At 36.2% G+C, this 23,779-nt stretch overlaps 1 protein-coding gene and 1 pseudogene across 1 annotated transcript in view; one reads left to right on the top strand and one right to left on the bottom strand.

Annotated features, from left to right (window-relative positions):
* TBCA (tubulin folding cofactor A) overlaps nt 1–23,779 on the bottom strand; it is a 77,735-nt gene that overhangs the window by 45,562 nt on the left and 8,394 nt on the right. The window lies entirely within an intron of this gene.
* LOC109274847 (60S ribosomal protein L37-like) lies at nt 16,924–23,301 on the top strand (annotated as a pseudogene).

Raw genomic sequence — 23,779 nt, 5'->3', positions numbered from 1 at the left:
TTTCATTGTGCTCATCTACCTACATAGGCATGCTTTATCACTCTAGCTCTTTTCAGTTCTCTGTCCTAATTACAATCTAAATTTTGCATCCTTTGTGGATTTTCTTGCATGTCTTCTTCCAGGTAATTAATATGACTTAAATAAAACTGTATTTAACATAACACCTATGGCACCATGCAGAGCACTGCCCTCCATTCAATATGGTGCCATCATTACCTTAGGCATCATTCAACTGCTAATTTTTAGTCCATATTTACAACTACCTTGAATTTAATTTTCCTAAAATAGTATCCACCATTTTAGTGAAAATTAGATACTAGCTTCCCTCCATTGAGTACTAATTTTATAATTCTACTTTATTAAAAAGTAAACACACTAAGAGCATTCAATTTATTTGGCTTAATTTGTCCTTCACATACTTATAGGTTTATTGCTCACTCTTCAATTCTTTTGCACATACTTTACATGCATTCTAAATGGAGTCATTAGCTGGTGGCAAACATGCAAAGGCCAGTTTCATATGCTTTACTCATAGGTTTGCATTAAAAACAAAACAAAATAGGGGCACCAGACTGGCTCAATCAGTTGAGCATCGGACTCTTGGTTTTGGCTTAGGTCATGATCCCAGGGTCATGGAATTGAGTTCTGTGTCTGGCTCTGTGCCGAGCGTGGAGCCTGCTAAAGATTCTCTTTCTCTCTCCTCTCCCCCCGCCCCCTGCCCCTCTGCCCCTCTACCCTGCTTGTTTTTTCTGTCTAAAATAATTTCCACTGAAAGAAATTCTCTAAAGAGAAATTCATTTATTTTAAATAAACTTGGTGCAACCTCTTACTACATAGCCCTTTATTAGACAATATTCCATCAGAGGTCCACAGTCCATCATAGTCCCTGATTCTAAATTCTAACCTAGCTGGAAAAAAAAACAAAACAAAACTATGAGACATTAGGAAAGTACTGTTCTCTACCTCCACAATGCAGCTTTCAAACTGTCACCAGAATTCCCATGCTTTCCTTAAATTATCAAACAAAAACAATATCTATAGAATTCCAAATTTCTCAAAAGGCCCTCGGGGTACATTTTCATTATATACTTCATTCTTTCTACACTCCTGTTATAATATCCATGCTGTGTCCCAAATACGTCCTATTCATTTTCTAAATGAGCTTTGGAGATTTTCATCTTATTTCTTTTGATAAGAGGAAATGCCTCCTCATCTCCTACCTATCCCTACTTTCTCTAGTACTCACTCAAGAACTGCCTCAAATATCATCTCCTCTAAGAAGCTTTCCTCATCTCACCCAGCAGAAATTTAATGCTCTTAAAGTGATTTCTTCTCCAAATAACTGTGACCTAAATAGGTGTATCTTGATAAATATATGTCTATATAATGCTTTATAGTTGAGCTGCTTGTACAAATAGTATCTCAATTAATAGTCATTCTGTGTAGTCACATTAAAAATCATATAGAGGATGGATACTCAAGATCTAACACTTAGTAAATAAACAAAGGAATTTAGTTGTACCTGCATAAACTAAAGGTATATGTATACATGGTTTCTGGAACCTAGAAAGGACTTTTGGAAACATGAAAGTAACATCCCAAAAAGTTTCTAAAGGAAGACATATCTTATAATTGAATCATTTTCCTGTTTGTTTAAACCAACAGTTAATAGCCACTCCTGAAGTTTTTGACATAAATATGAAAAGGCTCATATTGCTAAGGAATCTACCAGAAGAACTCTGTCTCCTAGGTGTGGTTAATAATATTTGCAGATGATTCTTAGACTGAAACTATGACCCAATGCATTTGTTAAAACAAACAAAGCAGGCTGTCCATTCCTTAATGAAAAATGAAAAGCTAGCCTATTTCCAGTGATCATTTTTTTCAGATATTTTTGGCAAACAGAGCATTATTTGTTAGCAGTGGGATTATTTCTGTGGTGAGAATTTTAACAACAGTATTCCATAAATCAGCTTATATACAACGTCATTTTATCAATGTTCCTAATCAGGTGAAATAAAAGTTAAGCCAATGGAACCAGGTGATCTGGGTTCAAGTTCTAATTCTTGACTCTGTAATGTGATCCTGGATAAGCTGCTTAATTTCTCTGGGTCTCAGGTTCAATATATGTAAAACCAGGAGGTTGGATGAGATGATTCCTGGGGTGTGTTGCAGGCTCAAAAAAACGGAGAGAAGAAACACATCTTAAATTCATTTTATTAATAGAAGAAATTAAACTATCAGCATAAACTGACAATTTTTTTCTATTTATTTACAAAGCTGATAAATAATATTCTGAAACTGGCCCTAAAATGCTTAGTTGGGTTTCTCAGGTCAGTAAATCTAGCACTTTAAACTTAACTATCAATTTCCCTTCATTTTACTGAGGTATCTTTCATCTTTAGTCTCAAAAGTTGCTGTAAAATTTCTTGTTTCTTTGCAATTCATGACATAATTCATCCCAGTCTGGTGTTTCATCAATTTAACAGTTCTAATTGCCTTATTATCTGCTCTGGTGCAGTAGTAAAGCCTCTGAACATTTCATTTACCTTACCAACAAGAAAAGCCCATATATCTCAGCCTTAAGGATATTACCTCTACCTCTTGGATGAGCAGAGGCATGAAGAACTTAAGCTCTCTGGAAAGCCAATATAATCTATCACTATTTAACTGTTTGTCAATGTTTATGCCTGTCTCAACTCACATTTAATGGGGCTTTTTATTGTTATTTTCCACTATAAAATTTTGAAGGCACCTAAATGTCACTAATTCCTTTCCAAGTTTAGCATGTATATTGCAATGTTACTTACTTAGAGACACAGGGATATGGTGCAAATGCACAGGCTTTGAGAGCATTTAGGCAGATTAACTTGCATAAGTTCAAATCTTAGTTCTGACCTTTGCTCTTTATATGGTCTTAAGGGACTACCTGCCTCTCTCCATCTCAGTTTCCTCATGTAAAACATGAAGACTAACTGCTCTACAATATGGTAGTGAATACAAAGTAAGTATAGTTCCTGGTCCAATGCTGCATCATACTTAAGAGGGACTCAGTCACTGTTAGTCATATCCTTCCTATACCAAGGGCTCCCATTTGGCTGTGATTCTGCTTGTTGAACTGGCTAGTCTGAAAATAGATTCTAGTTATCAGCTACTTCTATAGGAGTGTTTCCAAATGGCTGGTTGTAACTCATTAGTCAGGATTGTAATAATCCCATGACTCCCGAAATCAATTTAGTGGGTCATGATCATTGTCGTTTTAATGAAAGAAAATAGAATGGAACTGGAAATAAAAGAGTGCATCATAAGTGGTTAAAATGGGAATATTTCATTAAACTTTTGTTTCAGTCATACACACACACACACACACACAATGTCATGATGTAAAATAAAATATATTTCTAAATCTGGGTTAGATCAGAAAAGTTTGAAATACACTACTTCACAGAGAAGGCTAGTCATCTTGGTTGGATCACTTTTTCTCCCTGCCCAACCTCCCCAGGGAAATGTACTACTGAGACCACTATTTCAGTGTAAAAGGCCCAATGGCAATGTCTCTCTACAGAAAGAGATTACACACACACACACACACACACACACACACACACACACACACCTGTGTGTGTGTATATGTATATATACATATACACACATACATATATGTTTGAAGTTACCTGCAATGTTAACAAGACCACGAAGAAGTGATACTTTAATTCTTCCCTTAGAAATATCTTTTGGGGAACCTGGGTGTCTCAGTCAGTTAAGCATCCAACTTTGGCTCAGGTCATGACCTCAGGGTTTGTGAATTCAAGCTCCATATTAGGCTCGCTGCTGTCAGTGCAGAGCCCACTTTGGATCCTCTGTTCCCTCTCTCTCTGCCCCCCACTCTCACATACTCTTTCTCTTTCTCTCTCTCAAAAATAAATAAACATTAAAAAGAAAGAAATATCTTTTTTGAGGCACCTGAGTAGCTCAGTCAGTTAAGCATCCAACTTTGGCTCAGGTCATGACCTCAGGGTTTGTGAATTCAAGCTCCATATTAGGCTCGCTGCTGTCAGTGCAGAGCCCACTTTGGATCCTCTGTTCCCTCTCTCTCTGCCCCCCACTCTCACATACTCTTTCTCTTTCTCTCTCTCAAAAATAAATAAACATTTAAAAAAAAGAAATATCTTTTTTGAGGCACCTGGGTGGCTCAGTCAGTTAAGTGTCCAACTCTTGATTTTGGCTCAGGTCATCATCTCATGGTCCTGAGATTAAGCTCTGCCATGGGTTCGACACTGAGTATGGAATGGAGCCTGCTTGGGATTCTCTCTCTCCCTCTCTCTCTCTGCCCCTCCCCTGCTTGTGCTCTCTTTCTTTCTCTCTCTCAAAATAAATAAATAAACATAAAAAAACCATCAGTTTAGGGAAAAAATATCTTTTTTAATTACTAGTCAAGTACTCATCTCACATTTTTCTACTTTTGAAATACAGTAGCAACTGAAGAGCTCCCTGGGGGCCTTAAAGATAATAATAATAATAAAGAAATTTACAACCAGAAAGACAGTTATCAAGATGAGAATGCCACCTTTAAAATTGAAAATGTAAAAAATAAATAAACATAAAATAAAATCTAAAATATATTCTGTAACCACAACTCTTTCAGGAAAATACACTAATCTTTTGGGGAGAATATTTATTTTGTCTTTTAAAGCAGAGCCAAATTAAATGGGAGTTGAAGGAGGGCTATTAGGGAAAGCTTTCCCCAGAAAGTGATCTTAAGTTAGGATTTGATGAATAAGAATTAGCAGAGTAAAGAAGAGGGAAATGGTATGTGGCAGGATGTAGCATTCTAGGTACTAAAAAGCTACAAAAGGTTCTTAAGTGTGATAGAAAATGGAAAGTTGGTTTGAGAATTAAGTAAGGCTGGTTCATGAGAGTGGAGAAGAGTAGTAAGAGATAAAGCTAACCAATAGAGCAGGGCGGGGAGGTGGTGGAGACAGCATAAAATTTTATCAGGTCATACTAAAGAATATGGACTCTTCCTAAATATATTAGACAATCATATCAGGTGAGGGGCATAATCATTTTTTAGTTAAAAAAGATGCCTATGACTGCAATTTGGAGAATGTAATAGTAAGGGAAATGGCAAGGGCCAGGCAACAAGGGGAGTGTACAGCAATCCAGGAGAAAGACAATGGTGGCCTATTCAAGGGTGGTAGCTGGGGGAATTGAGAGGGAGGTTAAAGTGAAAATTATTTTAACCAGAGTGCATCTGATAGATGTGGGAAGACTAAGGAGAGGGAGCAGCCAAAGGTAACTGGGCAGATGGTGGTATGGTAGTACCACTGCCTGGCATAAGGAGCCCGGGAGGAAGAGTGTGGGAGAGGGAGGGAAAATATAAAACTACACAGTTGTTCCTCCTTGTCTGTGGGGGATAAGTTGCAAGACCCCTAGTGGATGAAGGTAGTACAGAACCTTATATATGTTTTTTCCTAAACATACATACGTATGACAAAATATAATTTACAAATTAGGCACAACAAGATATCAGTAACAACAATAAAATAGAATAACAATATACTGTAATAAAAGTTGTGAATGTGGTCTCTCAAAATATCTTATTGGACTATGCTGGTGTACAGTACTGGACTCACTTCCTGTGATGCTGTGAGACGATAAAATGCTTACGTGATGAGATGAATGATGTGAATGAGGTGAATGATGTAGGCACTATAACGTAGGGTTAGGCTACTACTGACCTAATCATGTGTCAGAAGGATGATCGGCTTCCAGACCACAACTGACTATGAGGAGCTGAAACTGTGAAAAGCGAGAAAATCACGGATACGAGGGGGGTGGCGGGGAGAGTACTGTAGTACCTTTTAGATCACCTTACATTTGAAGTGTCTCTATGACATTAAGCAGAAATGTCCAGAGGTAACCAGACCTGGAGTTCAAGAAAAAGATCTGGGCTGAGGATACACATGTGGGAGTTATAAACAACTGAAGTCAGAGGAATGGATGAGGCTGCTCACTGAATATTTACAAAGTGAAAAGGGAAAAGGAGCCCCAGGTAGACCTCAGAGAATATTTAAGACAGGGTAAGCTGCATTACTGCAAGAATGACATCTTTTTTTAAATTGAGGTGTAACTGAAATATGTCCATTTCAGGTGTATAACATAATGATTCAATATTTTTATATATTGCAAAATGATCACCACAATAAGTCTAATTAACATCTATAACCATAGTTACATTTTTTTCTTGTGATAAGTTCTTGTGTGTGATGAGAACGTTTACAACTGTTTTATTCACCATTACATCCCTATCACTCAATATCCCATCAAATATTAGTAGCTCAGTAATCTGTTGCATAAATAACAAAGGAAGAAGAAACCAAAAGTAGAATTGAGGAGGGGAAAGGAGGTAGAAGGAAAACCAGAGGACTGCAGTATCACTGTAACCAAAGAAAGAAAACAGAATTAAAAGCCTTTTAAGAAGGAGGGGGAGGGCAATTCTGTCAATTGCTGCTAGTAAATCAAGATAAAGACTATTAAATATTATGGGTGACCTTTGTTTCATTGCTGTTGGTAAGGCAAAAAAACCCTCAAACTACAGTGGGTTAAGAAGTGACTGGGAGGTGGCAGTGTGGAGCCTGTGAATACAGACACAGCTTTTGACAAGTATGGATCCTAGGAAGGGAAATGACACAAAGGTTTATGTTGTTGATTCTTTAAGATGTTAGTGACTTCAGCATGCTTGAATACTACTGGAAAGAAACTGCTAAAGAGATTAAAGACATACAAAAGAGAAGAAACAGGGATGCCTGGATGGCTCAGTTGGTTAAGCATTGGACTCCTTGATCTCAGCTCAGGTCATGATCTTGCAGTTTGTGAGTTCAAGTCTCACGTTGGGCTCCACAATGACAGTATGGGGCCTGCTTGGGATTCTGTCTCTCCCTCTCTCTACCTCTCCCCCACTTGTGCGCATGCAAGCTCGCTCTCTCTCTCTTAAAATAAACTTAAAAAAAAAAAAAAAAAAAAGAAAAATGGAAAGAAAGAAACAAATATCCAGGGCAAGGAGATGGGATTCTGAACACAGGTAGAATGCTGGTTTTAGATAAGAAAGGTTCAGATCTTTGATTCTAAGAGGAAGAATAAGGGAAGTAACGCAGACTGCAAGTAAGTCTACAGGTTTGATAGTGCATGGGACACATACAAAGAGTATGTGATTCCTCCATTAGCGAGGGAAGACTTCAGGAAAGAAGTAATGATCAAGAAGAGACATAAAAATTAAGGACTAGTCACTATTATTCAGAGCAGTATGTTGGGGAATGTTCTAGTCAGAGGAAGCTGCATATTTAGAAAAGGTCTGAACAGAGATTGATGTATTTACCAAGCCCCAAAACAGAGTAGGGAAATTGGTTTGAGCCTAGATTTGGCCCCTGGCTTAATCTACCCCTCAGGCTGTTGCTGATATATTATTTCAAGGAATACTTTCTACTCTGAGAGGTGACTCTTGTTATTCCAATCAGAGCACTCTAACAATTAAGGATTCAGATGTCTGAACAACTGTGGGCAAGGATTCATTAGCCAGTTACTCACCTATGAATTAAAGGCTTCTTGAATAACTACTAAGTTCAAGGTACCAACGTGGATTCTGGAGACTGCAAGGAGAATTAAGCATGTTTTTGGCACTCTTAAGCTCAGTCCTTTAATGGGCAGACGAAGTAAAATGTTAGCTGAAGCCCATAGCCCATATAAGATTTACTCCTTTTTTCTATCCTTTACTTCTCCTTTCTATTATCTTACGTATCTATCTGCTACTTGTCTCTCCCTCATCCCTCCCCTTCTTCTCTCTACCTTATTGGCCATCAGTGTAGATTTTATCAGTATGGAAAATTCTTAATACTTATTCTACTTACTGAACACTGCTTCATATTTCTGAGATCTCTAATTAAAAATTAGCTAAGTTCAACATTTCATATTCTAAAAAAAAAGAAAAAGCTAAGTTATTTTTGTGAAAGGCCTTCAATGATTTTTCCTTATATGTCAATAGTCTCCAAGAGAATACAGCATACATTTGAGGATTTAACATTTGAGGACTTAACTCTCAGTAAATACCCCCTAAAATGTTCACATAATATAATTTTAATTTTGCTGAAATATAATTCTGAAGGTTATGAGCTGTGAAAATGGTATTCAGGAATAAGTCAGTCACCAACATGGTGAATAAGTCTGACAACTGTCCAGCATCCAATCTCAATGCTATTCTGTTCCTTATTTTGTCCTTGTGTGTGATAGCTAGAATCCTAGTAAATGAATGGAAACACAAACAAAATTTTGTTTCTGTGAGGAAAAAGACCCAGAGAAGAAAGTCAATTACTAGTAGTGGTGACAATAATAAGTAAAAAAAATCAAAGAAAATAATAATTGTTTTGCAAATTTGGCCATCTGACAAGATTTCTTAACACATTTCTTAACAAAACATACATTGTCTATTGTATTTTCTCCAATTGCACATCATTATCTACCAACATGACAAAAAATAGCCAGAAAATTTTTAGTTGGGCTAAAATCTGGAATAACTATCAGGGATTCTTAAAGATTTGATAATCAACTACAGAATTATGATATTTTATCACACCATTAGACTCAAAAGACTGGCTAGGAGAAATAAGTGTCAGAGTCAAAAGTTACTGCCTTTTACTCTTTATGGTTAGAGGTATATACTAAGAGACTTAAACTCTAGATTGCAGAACTCATTCTGCTGCTTACTATCTGTGTACCTCTTTGAAAGTCACTTAATTTCTGTGTTAGCCAGGTCCTTGGAGAAGCAGACACCAACACGGTATTAAACTTGCAAGGATTTTATCACTGCAAACACACAGGAGAGAGAAAAATGAGAAGGGAGGTGGAAGGTTTGGCAAGGCCGCTAGGGAATCCTCAGGCCAAAGTCATTAGGGGAATCTCATGTCATCCAGGAAAAGGCCTGTATACGACTGGCTGACATCAGGTCGTGGGAAGCAAGGCGCTGGGAAAAACAGAGCATCAGATTTCATGGTCCAGTAGCTGGGACCCATGCTTAATTACACTCTCTGCATACAGAGTTCTTCAAGTTCCATTCTCATGGCCACCACAACTTCTTCTACGAATTTTCACAACTATCAATTCCCTATTTTTGTGTTTCCTACTTCATGAGGTTGTGCAAAGTATCCTGGTAGGCACTAGGGATATGATGGTGACTAAGAGTGATGGTCTCTGTTCCTGAAAGAACTTCTCTAGTAGAAGATACAAAGAAGCAAAGAGACAATTAAATACTGTGTAGGTCATTCAGATTGTCACTTACCTACATCTATGGTGGCTCCCTCATACTTGTAGAAAATAAATCTACATACTTCTTAGTACGACATACAAGACTGGGTCCTAATTTATGTTATTAACTTATCTCTTACTAACTCTTCGGTCTCCACACCATAAACACTGCAGCCATCACAAACATCTTATTGACTCCCATATGTAATATACCAATTCACAACTCCCTGTTTTTATACATATAGTTCTATCTAGAATGTGACTTTCATTTGGCCTCAAGATTCTGCTCAAATGTCACATGTGATAAGCCTTCTCTAATTCTAGAGTTGTGGTTCTCAACAGGGGCAATTTTATTCCCTATCTCCCAAGGAAGCATTTGACAATGTTGGGAGACAATTCTGGTTTGTTGCAAGTGTGTGTGTTTGGGGTGGGGAGGTGCTACTGGCATCAAATGGGTAGAGACTAGGGGTACTGCTAAAAACCTCACAATGTAAAAGACAACCTTCCCCAACCCCCAATAAATAAGTATACAGACCAAAAAATCAAAAGTGCCAAGGCTGAATAACCCTGCCCTAGAGGCAGTTTGGCATAACCTCATCTGAGCTCACAAAGCATTCTGTCTTTAATTAGATGCTATTCATCTTTCTTTAACACCACAAGCTCCTACAGCACAGAATATGTGATTTATCTATCTATACCTAATAACCTAGTTAGTCTTATCCCTTTGATAAATTTGTCAAGGTATAAAAAGGTATATAGTCAGTGCACTGGGATCACTCAACAGGTGCTCTCACCCTGGGTCTACCCACTTCCTGTTTTTTTTTTTTTTTTTTTTTTTTTTGGACGGGGCAAATTACTTAAACTCAATTTCATCTGTAAAATAGAGCTCACTGCAGCTACTTCACATAAGAACTGTGAAGGTCAAATGAAACGCACATGAAATGCTTAGGTAATGGATGGCACATAGTACAAGCTACAATGTATCAACTAACATTGCTATTCCCACACCTTTTTATGTTGCCAAAATAAGCAAAAAGAAGCTAAAGGTGGGGGGCAGGAGGTAGTAAGAAGAAATTTTAGAAGCAGAAAACATTAGTATTCAGCAAGTCAATTAATTATATAAGCAACATATGCCTGCCTTTATAACATTTTTCTCATCACTTGCTGATTTCAAAATAGTACTTGTATTTATTTGAAATTCAAAACAATGCTGTAACATTTATTAGGAACCCAAATCTGTGTTTACTACTAAAATTAATATAACTTAGGTACAAACTTATTTTATCTGTTTATCTAAGCAGTAACGCTGTATTATAAGTGAAGTATCACTAACTTCACAATTTTACCATCAAATAAGGAAGACACTAGTTTAAATTTTCACAATGAGTATATCTGAACATCTGATGTTATGGAATGTTAGGTTAGGATATTACATGTTATGTGTTACACAGCACTTACGAACGCTCTTTCAACTAAGAATTGGTGACGGTGTATGGGTCGATTTTGACAAAAATTCAGTAACAAAGTTCGAGTGAACAGTAGTCAGTATTTGGCATAGCACCTTATACATAGTAACTGTTCAGCAATGTTAAGATAAATCCAATGAAGGAATCCTCAGGCCTGGGAAACTTTATCACAGTACAGATTGGCAGTGGTAGTAGCAGCAGGAGCAGCAGCAGCTACCAGGGTGGTACCAATCACAGATAAAAGTCAGTATCTTTTATCTCCCCTCACCAAAACTGTTCAACTCTGCTTACTGGAAAATATTTTTCCCATGGAAAGAAACACATGGATTTTCAAGGGCTGTGGTACCCATTTAAAACTAAAAGGAAGATGAACCTCTGTATGCTTGCTGCTGGGGAAAGCAATGATTGTTGATGTCTCCAAATTTACTGATTACCTCTGTTCTAACTGTAGTAAAACCTGCATATGAAGAATGAACAGTTTTCACCCATTTGGTTCTCAGTAGGGAATTTCAGTCTTTAGAAATGTCTCAAACTTGCCATTCAAGACTTGTTCACTGTTTCGGGGGGCCTGGGTGGCTCAGTGGGTTAAGCATCTGACTTCAGCTCAGGTCATGATCTCACGGTTCATGAGTTTGAGCTCCACGTTGGGCTCTGTGCTGACAGCTCAGAGCCTGGAGCCTGCTTCAGATTCTGTTATCTCCCTCTCTCTCTCTGCCCCTCTCCAGCTTGCATGCTCTCTGTCCCTCAAAAATGAATAAACATTAAAAAAAATTTTTTTTAATACTTGTTTGCTGTTTATTTCTAATTTATGAAACAAAACTAGGGGCGCCTGCGTGGCTTAGCTGGTTAAGCATGCAACTTTTGGTTTCAGCTGAGGTCACAATCTCACTGTTTCGTGGGTTCAAGCCCTGCTTTGGGCTCTGTACTGACAGTGTGGAGTCTGCTTGGGATTCTCTCTCTCTCTCTCTCTCTCTGCCCCTCTCCCACTCGTGTTGTCTCTCAGAATAGAAATACAAACTTAAAGAAAAATCTTATAAGTTAAAAAAAAAAAAAAACAACCCTCCAGCTAAGTGGGATATTAAATTGGAGAATTTGATACTAAAATAATATGGAAAAGGGATTTATCTTATTTTAACTTCATAGAAAACATCTATCCAGGATAAGGAAGATCAACTGGTATAACTTGGTCTTAATCAAAAGACATGCTAGCAAAAAGTTATGCCCCAATACTACCTTCAATAAAGAACTCAATTCCTAGGCCTAAACCTACTCTTCAAATATTAACTTGGTAGGCATGATAATAAGTCCACAAACTATAGAAGGCAATCTCAATTAAATATTTTACTTCATTTTTTCCCCTTGGTTTTGAATAGGCATGAGAAATAAGAGAAATGCACTTTGTGTATGTCTCATTCATTTCTGTCATCACAAAAAAAATGTACCATCTGTATAACAAATTAGGCACTCTGCTTCTGTTTTTACTTTAAAGAATTATCAAAGCCCTCAATTTTTTGTAAATTAATATATCCAAATCACATGCATTACAACATTATTTAATACAGTCAATAGATTCTTCAACATTTCATGCAGTTTAAGACAAAATTATTCTAAAAACCACAAGAAATCTCTATTAGCTTTATACTGAAATTACTGTGAAACACCAAACATAAAACATCCAAAAACTATTTATTAATCTCTACAGACAGCTATAAAAGCATCATAACCAAACAACAATTTAAGTTACGATTCTAATTTGTAAGAGGTCAGCATTAAAGTTTGTTTACATTTTAAAGCAAATTACACTTTTAAAATCCTCTCTTCTCATATATACATACATACATTTAGAGGCCACATATTTAGGAATTAGATGTATTTATGGAAATTAACCAATTATACATAACATTTATAATTTCACAAACATAATACTACTGGAAATTTTTTGAAAAAATTCTGGCCTTAATATGTAAATTTAAAAAATAAAAAAAACCCTAAGAATAATCATTTTCCCTATATCTAATATTCTCTGTCAATGAAAAATATTATCAGCATTTATTCCTCTCATAGAACTTCTACAAAAAATAGTTAAAGTAATCAAAATGTAACATAAAGTTATTTCTTAGTTACATCAAGAAGTCAAAGACACATAGAATCTAAACTTTCAGAGTAGTTAGCTATTCTCAAAAGTATTCTGGAAAATGCACTGAGCAATACGATTCAAATATAGCAAGTGGCTCTAACAGTTCACTAATGTATCAAAAGCTTAGAAAACGAATATAAAGTGTTAGTCTTTCTTTAAAAGGCTAATGTCTATTAACAGCTTAAAACATGGCACAGTAGGGGGTTAATATGTTGTTGTCTGAATCACTTTCATCAGTTTAAGTACCTATTAGTCCTTATTAGCAATGTGCTAGCAAGGTGCTATTGGTCTTTTAAAGTTTTTTCTGCTTCTTCTTAAGTCTATCTGGCCAGAAAGGTTCTTTGGCAATAATGCAATAATTTGACAATTATGTTTTGAAACATAAAGTTTAGATTTTTTTTCCCTTTGGATTTTAGGGTTTCGAATGTTAGGTATTTGAAAAATGTTTTCTTTTAGGACTCTGTTCAAGATTTAAATTGCTCAGCACATCTGTATACTTAATCTTTTTCCATCTTAAAATTTTCAACAATATGAATATTCTCCAAAATTTCTCCAGCAGGGAGAAATCAAGATCAGTCTTCTCAGAAACCAAAACAATTCACGTGTTCTCCTAAGTAAGAACACCAACATAGAAATGAATACAAAATTAATGTTCACAAAGTAAAACTGCCTGTTTGTTCAATTAATTTAGTTCTAGGATAACCAAAAATTATTCTTTACATATCACAAATTTATTGTTTAAAAACTGAAATTCAAATGATAAAACTGAATCTTCAAGGACCAAACTGAATAAAATCTAAAATTTTTTTTAACAGTTTAGCATAGAAAAGTCATTCTGATTAGAGTGTAATGTAGTAATTTCAAAAAGTTTTCCAGCTCTGGCTCTACCAATAATTAGCTGAGTAATCCTGAACAAATTATCTACCTCTCTTTTCTGTTTCTGTTGAGGGTGGGGGCAGGCAAATTGTTTTTCAAAACCTATGTTTTTAAAGACATAAATGTAGATACTTTTGCAAGCACAAAATATCACTAGAAGGATACACACATACACAAAAATGAGTAATGAGGGGCACCTGGGTGGCTCAGTCAGTTGGGCATCTGACTTCGACTCAAGTAATGATCTTGCAGCCTCTGAGTTCAAGCCCCACATCGGGCTCTCTGTGCTCAACGCAGAGCCTGCTTCGGACCCTGTCTCCCCGTCTCTCTGCCCCACCCCACCCCCAAAATAAATAAAAATGTAAAAATAATTTTTAAAAAATGAATAATGAAGTTGGGTCCAAGAGGGCAAAACTGGGTGGCTAGTACACAAGGACAGCAGACACATATTTCACTGAGTATCTTTTTGTGCCTTTGGAGTTTTATACCATGTCTATACTGAAAATTGTTCAAAAAACTGTTCTAATGTATTTTAAAATATTTTAAAGGGAGATGAAGGGTAAGATACAGTTATTGTTTTCAAGAAACTTAATGTCACAGAGAGTAACTGGTTCATTTGACAGTATTTACCAAGAGTCTTTTTTGTACCAGACCTCTGGAGAATGTGTCCCTGCCTTCATGGAGCTTATATCCTAGGGGAGATTCATGTACAACACTAGCCAGAGAAAGAAAGTCTAGTCCAAGTAAAGCAATAATTAGAGAGCAGACTTCTGACACTCCTAATTTTCATATCACTACCCAGAAATCAGTGAAAACAGTCTGAGTTCCCCTAAAACAGATTTGCAGTAGCAAAAGGAATTGTGACAGAAGTAAAGAGAAGTTATTAGAAGCAGGAATAGTAAGAGACACATAAACAGCTGATAATATTACATGAAAGCAAGAGACAGAAAAAAATTTACAGTAAACACGAAACCAAGTTATCAACACAGTATAATGCAAGCATTCTCCAATTAGGGCCTCAGTTATACTGTAAAGATGTTTATTATAATCAGGTTGCTAGAGATCTCAGTAGACATATTTTTCATAGGAAAAATGGTATTACTTGGTGTTAAGTTTTGTTAAGTTGTCCCATAAAAGCCTATTAAAGTATGTAAGTATTCAATGTGCATGAAACACTTTTGACAGAATACTATGAATACCATGTATGGTTCTTTCTAATAAAAAAATCAGAATTTCAACTTGGATACCAAGAATGCCTCCTAATTCATTACAGTGTTTGCCAGAGAAGTGGTGACTCTTTTACCTTATAGGAGGTAGGATGAGCAAATGGAATAGAAGCAAGGGCAGAGTCTGTAAGAACAAGGGTTATTGGAATTTCAAGGCAAGATAGGTTATCTGACATTTCCTCTTCTTCCTCTTCTCTCTTCCATTCCCTCCTAACCAAAGAATAGCACTGAACTGGGACACCTGGGTGGCCTCAGAAGGTTAAGTGTTTGACTTCAGCTCAGGTCATAATCTCATGGTTCCTGAGCTTCAGCCCCTCATCAGGCTGTCTGGTGTTTGCTTCAGCACAGAGGCTGCTTCGATCCTCTGTCCCCCTCTCTCTCTCTGCTCCTCCCCCACTAGCACTTGCGCTCTCTCTCAAAAAAAAAAAAAAAAAAAAAAAAAAAAAGAATAGCACTGAACTGCACAAAAAGAGTTGAGAGATGAAGGAAGACAGTGTTCTTCCCTACCTCTTACACAGAGAATAAGACCTCAATATAGGACACTGAAAATGGAGGGAAACTGGCCAAAGTTGAGCCCAAACAACAGAATTTACAAAAACAAAAACAAAAACAAAACAAAACAAACAAAAATAAAGAAAGAAGAGAAGGCAATCTCTAGCCAGTTCCAGTAAAGGGGAATTACTCATGATACATAGGTATAATATAAAAATATAATATATAATATAAAATAATATAATATAAAAATCAGAGTAAGGATCTCAATTACTACTCTATTGCGAGTAACATTATTTCAATTCAAGGGATTTAAACACTATACGAATTTTTTGACTTGTATAACTAAAATCCAGGGGAGGATCTGCTTCAAGGTTGTCAGATTCAGCAGTTAACATCATCGAGAAATTTCCCTCTGTATCTTCACTCTGCCATCCATAACACAAGCTTCCTCTCAAAGCCAGATTCTCCAGTGCTAAAGGAAGGCTGCCAGCCACGGAATACTTCTGTGCCAGAATTCTAAGCAAGAGTTCTGAAATGTACCTTGTTTAGACCAGCCTAAATTATATGTCCACCTGGAATTAATTCATCATCAGAAAATGGAATCTGATTGGCTAAAACCACTCAAAGGCCCACTACTACAGCTGGAGGTGAAGCAGTTACCCCAAACAACATGGCTAGGTGAATGTGGATAAGGATGGTGGATACTGACATGAAACTGCAGGCAGATTCAAAAGAAAAAACAGATATTGAGAAAAGAGCCACAGTGTTCACTACATGATGTTACAAATGAAGATCCAGAGTTACCAAAAGTATATGTACAATACTGCCCATTTATAAGACAGAAAATCATTATAAGAATTATCCTTTTTACAAACAAAAGCCAAAGTTGACTCCTGACATTACTTTTATTTAATCTAATACTAGAAATGCCACAACAGTTTAAAAAGAGTAATATAGGGGCACTTGGGCGGCTCATTTGGCTAAGTATTGACTTTGGCTCAGGTCATGATCTGGAGGTTTGTGTGTCTGAGCCAAGCTCTGTGCTGACAGCTCAGAGCCTGGAGCCTGCTTCAGATTCTGCGTCTCCCTCTCTCTCTGCCCCTCCCCCACTCATGCTCTTTCTCAAAAATTAACATTAAAAATTTTTTTTAAATAAAAAGAGTAATATAAATATAGAAAATAAAAATATCTATTTTGAGACCTATATATTTTCTAATTCCAATAGGATATATAAAAGAAAATATAAATGAATAGAAACAAACACCTGTTCCCACAGGTAGAGAAGATTAAGGATATGTACATCTACTAGATTTTTAAACCTATGAGGACAATTACAAAATTTATGGAATGGGTTAAAAATTAAACGTTATCAACAGTAAATTAAAATCCTTCTCTAGAAATGCGAAACTTAAGAACTTAAGGTATCATGTATCAGAATGAACAGATATCACTATTTCGAAAAGGTATCTGTACTCCCATGTTCACTGCAGCATTATTTACAATTGCCAAGACATGGAAACAACCTCAGTGGCCAGTGACAAATGAAGAGATAAAGAAAATGTGGTACTATACATAAGCTGGCCCTTGAAACACAAGGTTTGAACTGCATGGGTTCACTTATACACGAGGTTTTTACTGATACAGTACAGCACTGTAAATGTATTTTCTCTTATGATTTTTAAAATAACATTTTCTTTTCTCTAGCCTGTTATTGAAAGAACACTACATATAATACATATAACATACAAAATATGTGTTAGTTGACTGTTCATGGAATCAGTAATGATTCCAGTCAGTAGTAGGCTATTAGTAAAGTTTTGGGGGAATCAAAAGTTATAAATGGATTTTCAACTGTGCAGTGTCCCAACCTCCACACTGTTCAAAGGTCAACTGTATATATACATAAAAAATGGAATATTATTCAGCCACAAAAAGAAGAAAATTCTGCCATCTGCAACAACATGGATGGACACTGATGGCATTATGCTCAGTGAAATAAACCAGACAGAGAAAGGCAAACACTGTATGATCTCACTTTTATGTGGAATCTAAAAAACCAAACTCATTGAGATACAGAACAGATTGGTGGTTGCCAGAGTTAAGGATGAGCAAAAATAGGTAAAGGTAGACAAATGGTAAAAAAAACTCCCACTTATAAATAAGTTCTGAGGATGTAATATACAGTATGGTTACATATAGTCACCATCAAAACAATATTGTATTATATATCTGAAAGTTGCTAAGAGAGTAGATATTAAAAAGCTCTCATCACAAGAAAACAAATCTATAATTATGTGAGGTAAGTGATATTAACTAAACTTATTGTGGTAATCATTTTGCTATACACACACACATATATATATTAAATAATTATGTTGTACACCTTGGATTAAACAATGTTATATGTCAATTATATCTCAATAAAACTAGAAAAAAAAAACTCAAAAGAATTAACACAGTAACATAGAAAAGATGGTTTAAAAAGTAATACTGTTGGGCTTCGTTAGCCTCAGCTTCTGATCAACCCAGCACCAAGCAGGTTTTCAGGACCCATTACCCAGACCTCTCCACCTGCAAGTCTCCCCTCGCCCCCAAGGTATCCTATACAGAATGCAGCATCCCAGAAATGGACACTTTCCAAAGGACCTCCCCTTCCTCCAGGTAAAAAAAACCCTGGGTTGCCTGAGGCATATACATTATTCTATACAAGGGAGAAGGAGGTGATTAAGTATCTGGCTAGGGGCAGCCACCTCATACCTCCTTTACTCTCTATCTATGGGGATGCTTGTTTAAAAAAATAACCAAATAACTTAATTTTTCTACAATACAAAAAGTAAATAAAAACAGTATTATTAGAGTAAAATTAAGAAGTCTACAAAGTTTTGGAAAGGATATGAATCAAGAAAAGGAACTCTCATACAATGCAACTGAAATTTTAAAATGGTACAAATGCTTTGGAAAACAGTTTAGCATTACCTAACCAAGTAGAACATTCATATACCTCATGACCCAACAATTCCATTCCTGGATAAATACCCAAGAAAAACTCTCATATACCATTACCAAAGACATGAATAAGAACACACACAGAAACACAGTTAGTAATGGGAACAATCCAAATGCCCATTGATAGAAGAATGGATAAACTGTGGTATTATCACAATTTAATAGGACACAACAGTCAAAACAGATGTACTGCAAATGTAAAAATACAGATAAATCTTACCAACATACAGTAAAAAATACTAGGTCTCAGAAGATATTTTTCTTAAAAATTAAAAACTAAACAATATAATTCCTTAGCAATATACAAATGATAAAAGTATATAAAATAAAAAAGCAAGATAAATTCACTGGCCACTGGTAACTGATTCAACATCCAGCCCCTTTCCTATCCGTGGAGGTCAGGGGATGGGACTAAAAGTTCCAACTCTTTAATCACTGTTGGTTCCCAGGCAACAAACTCCAACCTCAGGTTACCTAGGGGCTTTTCAAAAGTCATCTCCTTAACACAGAGAAAGACCTGTGTTGCTTTCTTCACTAAGGAAATTCCAAAGTTTTAGGAGTTCTGTGTCAGGAATGGGAAGGGGGACCAAACATGTATTTCTTATTATAAATTACACTATCACAGGACCCCCAAGGAGCTTTTATTTATATGAATTATATCTATTAATGTTTATTCTATTAGAAATTAAAACTAAGAAAATTTTAAAATATTTTTAAAATTAAAAAAATTAAATATATTTGTTAATTCACTTAAATGTTTCACATTTTTGCAAATTTTTTAAATGTCTGTACTAATAGAAGCATCTACATTTTCCTATCTTCTGCATTCAGTCTATTGCAATACCACATACCATATAGCCCCTGGAAAACTCCACTGTACAACTGTGAGCAAAAGAAAGTGAAAAAGGCAATGTCTCAGTTTTACTACGAAAATAACTTATCTTGCAGACACACTGAAAGGGTCTCAGAGACCCCAAGGGCTTCCTGGACCATACTTCGGAAACCACTAGTCTAGTGAAATGAACAGATAATATATGTTTAGCACTACCTTACCAAAACTAATAACAGACAAATGCTTTGCGAACACAGACAAGGAAACACTAACTTTGGAGACAGACAGGGAAACTTCTACAGAGGGGTTACCATTTGATCTGAGACTCAAGTCCTTACACACTAGACCCCATAAGAACTGTACGCTCTCCCTCCTACTTTTTGGTGTATCTCCTACCCCTCTTCTTCTATCTCACTTGGTTGCTCCTCAAACTAACCAACCTTGCTCTCTTTTTTAAGCCTTTGTATTTACTATTTCTTCAGTCTAAAAGGCTCTTCCCGCATATATCCCATGGTATTCTTGCCACACCTGGCCATCCTGAAGGTTAAAGGAAAGCTCTTTTCGTACACCTATAATCCACTCAGGGCCCACTTCTTGAGAAATTCTGCCTTACACTAGCTGTTATACATGTGTATTAGGAACTATATTTAATAAAGCATTATATGGTAGCATTGTTTATAAAAGTGAAACACTGAGTGGGAAAAAAAATCCCTACATATCCATCAAGACAAGAATGAAAAAAAAACCATACTAGTACATTCACACAAGAGAATGAATTAGAGCTACATTTCAACATGAGTAAGTCTCGAAAACAGAAACATGAATATGCATAAAAAGCAAGTAAGATTTCTACGGTTAAATAGGAATATTTAATAGATGAGTATTTATGAATTTATGAATATACTATTTACAATTTTAAATCTCTTAATTTATATTTTGAGAGCTAACACATGATTTAAAATTATAAGAATTTCCCCCATCCTGGTCTTTCCTTCAGTTGTATAGCTTCCCTTCCAGGAGATAACCAATATGACTAATTTCCTGTGTATCCTTCCAGATATATTTTGTATATAAAGTTAAGTTCACAGAACAATACTATAATATGGCTTATATATCTCCAATATAAATTAAAAGTTTAAAATATGCATGGAAATGATAAAAAAAAATTTCAGAATAAAAATTACTTATAGGCAAAGAGGGAGAGGAACTGACTCAGAAAGGGGCACTTCAAATGTGCCTATAGTGTTTCATTTCAGGTTTATTATATTTCCTTTAGATTTGTTTGTATACATGAAATAATTATTTTTCTTCATAAAAGAAAACATGAAGAGCATCAGATTTGAGAAGGTAGTTTGGTGTCAGATGGAGTAAAAACATACTAAAGTAAGACATTCATTCTTTTTTTTTTTTAATGGCCACAGATTCTTTTTTCTTTTCTTTTCTTTTTTTTTTTTAACTTGGTTTATTTTGAGAGAGAGTGTGTGAGCAGGGGAGAGTCAGAAAGAGAGGGACAGAGAGCATGTCTCAGGGAGACACGCTGCCAGCCCAGGGCTGGACATGAGGCTCAATCCCACGACCATGAGATCATGACCTGAGCCAAAATCAAGAGTTGGATGTTTAACTGACTGAGGTACCCAGGTGCTCCTCATTCAAAAATGAGTCCAAAGCTCAGGGTAAAGCTAGAGACTGGGGATTTACATAAAGTAATACTTGAAGTTCTAAGAATAAATATTCAGATACATGTACACTGCATAACTTAAAAGCACACATTCCTTAAGGACTAAGCCCAAAACTTGCTATTTTTAGTTTCTCTGCAATACCACCTATTGCCCCTAAGATTTCAATTTACCAATATCCCTACTATTTATCTTAGATTAAAAAAGAACAAAAACAAAAAAAATCAAAATAACCTGGAATGGGTGAGCCTATTTTTGTAAGTAAACTAACAATGGGCAGTAACACACACATATTTAATAGGTAAGAATATTTATGAATTTATGAATAGTTATACTATTTAAAAGTTAAATTTCTTAATTTATATTTTAATAGGTAACACACACACCTACCTCTACTAAATTAGAATAAAGAGAGTGTTCTAGTTAGTTCTAGGTAAACTACAAAATCTTTCTTTCTTTATTTTAGAGAGAGAGCATGAGCTGCAGAGAGGGGCAGAAGGAGAAAGAATCTTAAGCAGGCTCCATGCTCAGTGCACAGCCCTTTGCAGGGCTTGATCCTACACTCCTGGGATCATGACCTGAGCCAAAATCAAGAGTCAGACACACAACTGAGCACCCAGGCACCCCAAAACCTTTCTTGATCGAATATTAATAATTAAAAATTTTATAGTTGGGGCACCTGGGTGGCTCAGTTGGTTAAGCATCTGACCTCGGCTCAGATCATGATCTCACGGTTCATGATTTCGAGCCCCATGTCAGGCTAACAGCTCAGAGGCTGGAGTCTGCTTAGAATTTTGTGTCTCCCTCACTCTCTGCCCCTCCCCTCTTTGCACTCTCTCTCTCTCAAAAATAAACATTAAAAAAATTTTTTCTTCTATAGTAGCCTCCAATGGCTTCTATAATAGCCATTTCATAGTTTAAAAAATGCTATAAAGTGTTAACTTTTAAACAAATCCTTGATATAAATGTATTTATTTTATTTCTCTAATAAAAGTACTATCCAGGGGCGCCCGGGTGGCTCAGTCGGTTAAGCGTCCGACGTCAGCTCAGGTCACGATCTCGCGGTCCATGAGTTCGAGCCCCGCGTTGGGCTCTGGGCTGATGGCTCAGAGCCTGGAGCCTGCTTCCGATTCTGTGTCTCCCTCTCTCTCTGCCCCTCCCCATTCATGCTCTGTCTCACTCTGTCTCAAAAATAAATAAAAACCTTAAAAAAAAATTTTAAATAAAAAAAAATAATAATAATAAAAAAAAGTACTATCCTGACAAGCCTGTGAGGGTTGTGATTACTTAGAGCTGTTTTGTTGCTCTTGAAGTTAAACTAGAGTATTCATGAACTTTCCTCATCTCAAAGTCTCTCACTGTTAGAAACTTCTGTTTTCAGATCCTTGAGCTGTTCCCCCTCATATAATTGACCTCTTCTCTAGTTTCGTCCATTCCTTAACTCAACTGACAAGTATGTATTAAATTCCTACTTTGTGAAAAACAATATATTATACACTACCCCTCTGTTCCCTAAAAAGGTGAGAAGAACTACATAGCCTTAAGAAAATCTTTGTATATCTTGACATAATGCAGAGTCCTTAGAACTTAACATCCTAGGTTGGGATATCAAAATACAATATTGTACCAGTAACCTAAGTGGAAATACATTTCAGTAGATGAGAGGTCTTCAAAAGTTTCATAGAGTGTAGACATTTTTCAGGCAATGGATGCCATACTAAAAGGATGCCATTTAGTACTATTTAGAAGCTGAGCATCATTCAGTCAAAAAGTACATGCTTACCTTGTTCTGATAACCTTTACAGACAACCTCTGAGTCAGAGCATTATCTGTGTATACATATACACACATAAGGTTCCCTAAGATGCTTCTTTAGCACAGGTGAAAACAACAATGAATAGGGAACTCAGTTAAAAACAAAAGATAAAGGAGGGTTTGGAAATAACTATAGTCAGCATTAGAATTGTAAGAACATTGCTCTTTGGTCTCAGCTGCAGAACAAGGGAGGGGACATCATCATTTGGAAAACACAGCAATGAGACACACAAGCTGTGACCCTGCTACGGCTCTAAGGCCTACCACCTTCAGAAGTCAATCTGTGGCAAATGTGGCTGTCCTGCCAAGGATAAGAAAAAGTATAACCGGAGCGCCAAAGCTAAAAGCTGAAATACCACTGGGACTGGCTGAATGAGGCACCTAAAATTGTATACTGAAGATTTAGGCATGGATTCATGAAGGAACACTACCTAAACCCAAAAGGGTAGCTGTTGTGCCATCCAATTCATCTTAAGGATTTCAATGATTAATAAGATACATGTTCTGGTTTTTAAATACATGTAAGAATGTATTTTGATAGTTGTGGCGAGTCATTTATAGATTTTAGAATAAGGTATCTCAAAAACTCACTCCCTTGACTACTCTTCCCTATAATAAACTTTACAAAAGTGCAGTTAAGAGTGAAATTGGCCTTGTTATATTGTGTTAATAATAGTGACAGTATTTTTTAAACTGTTAAAAAACAAGGTCACTGATATAAACAGATTTTGGGGGAAGTAGAACATCACTGCCCCAGCTATTTTATAGAAGGATGACCATTATAAAGTCCTACAGATGACTCAAAAACACAAGCTTCATATTCCTCCCTTCTCTCTCTGCAGCCTATGAGTGAACATGACAAACAACTAAAAAACAAATTATCACAATTTAAAAGAAATCAAGTTCCACAGTCTATCCAGCTAATTGGCAAACATTCATCTTTACGTCCTCTA

This window comes from Panthera pardus, unplaced genomic scaffold, assembly GCF_024362965.1.
Source record: "Panthera pardus isolate Hobbes unplaced genomic scaffold, ASM2436296v1 HiC_scaffold_2, whole genome shotgun sequence".
Lineage (NCBI taxonomy): Eukaryota > Metazoa > Chordata > Mammalia > Carnivora > Felidae > Panthera > Panthera pardus.
This window is presented reverse-complemented; position numbering and strand designations above follow the sequence as displayed.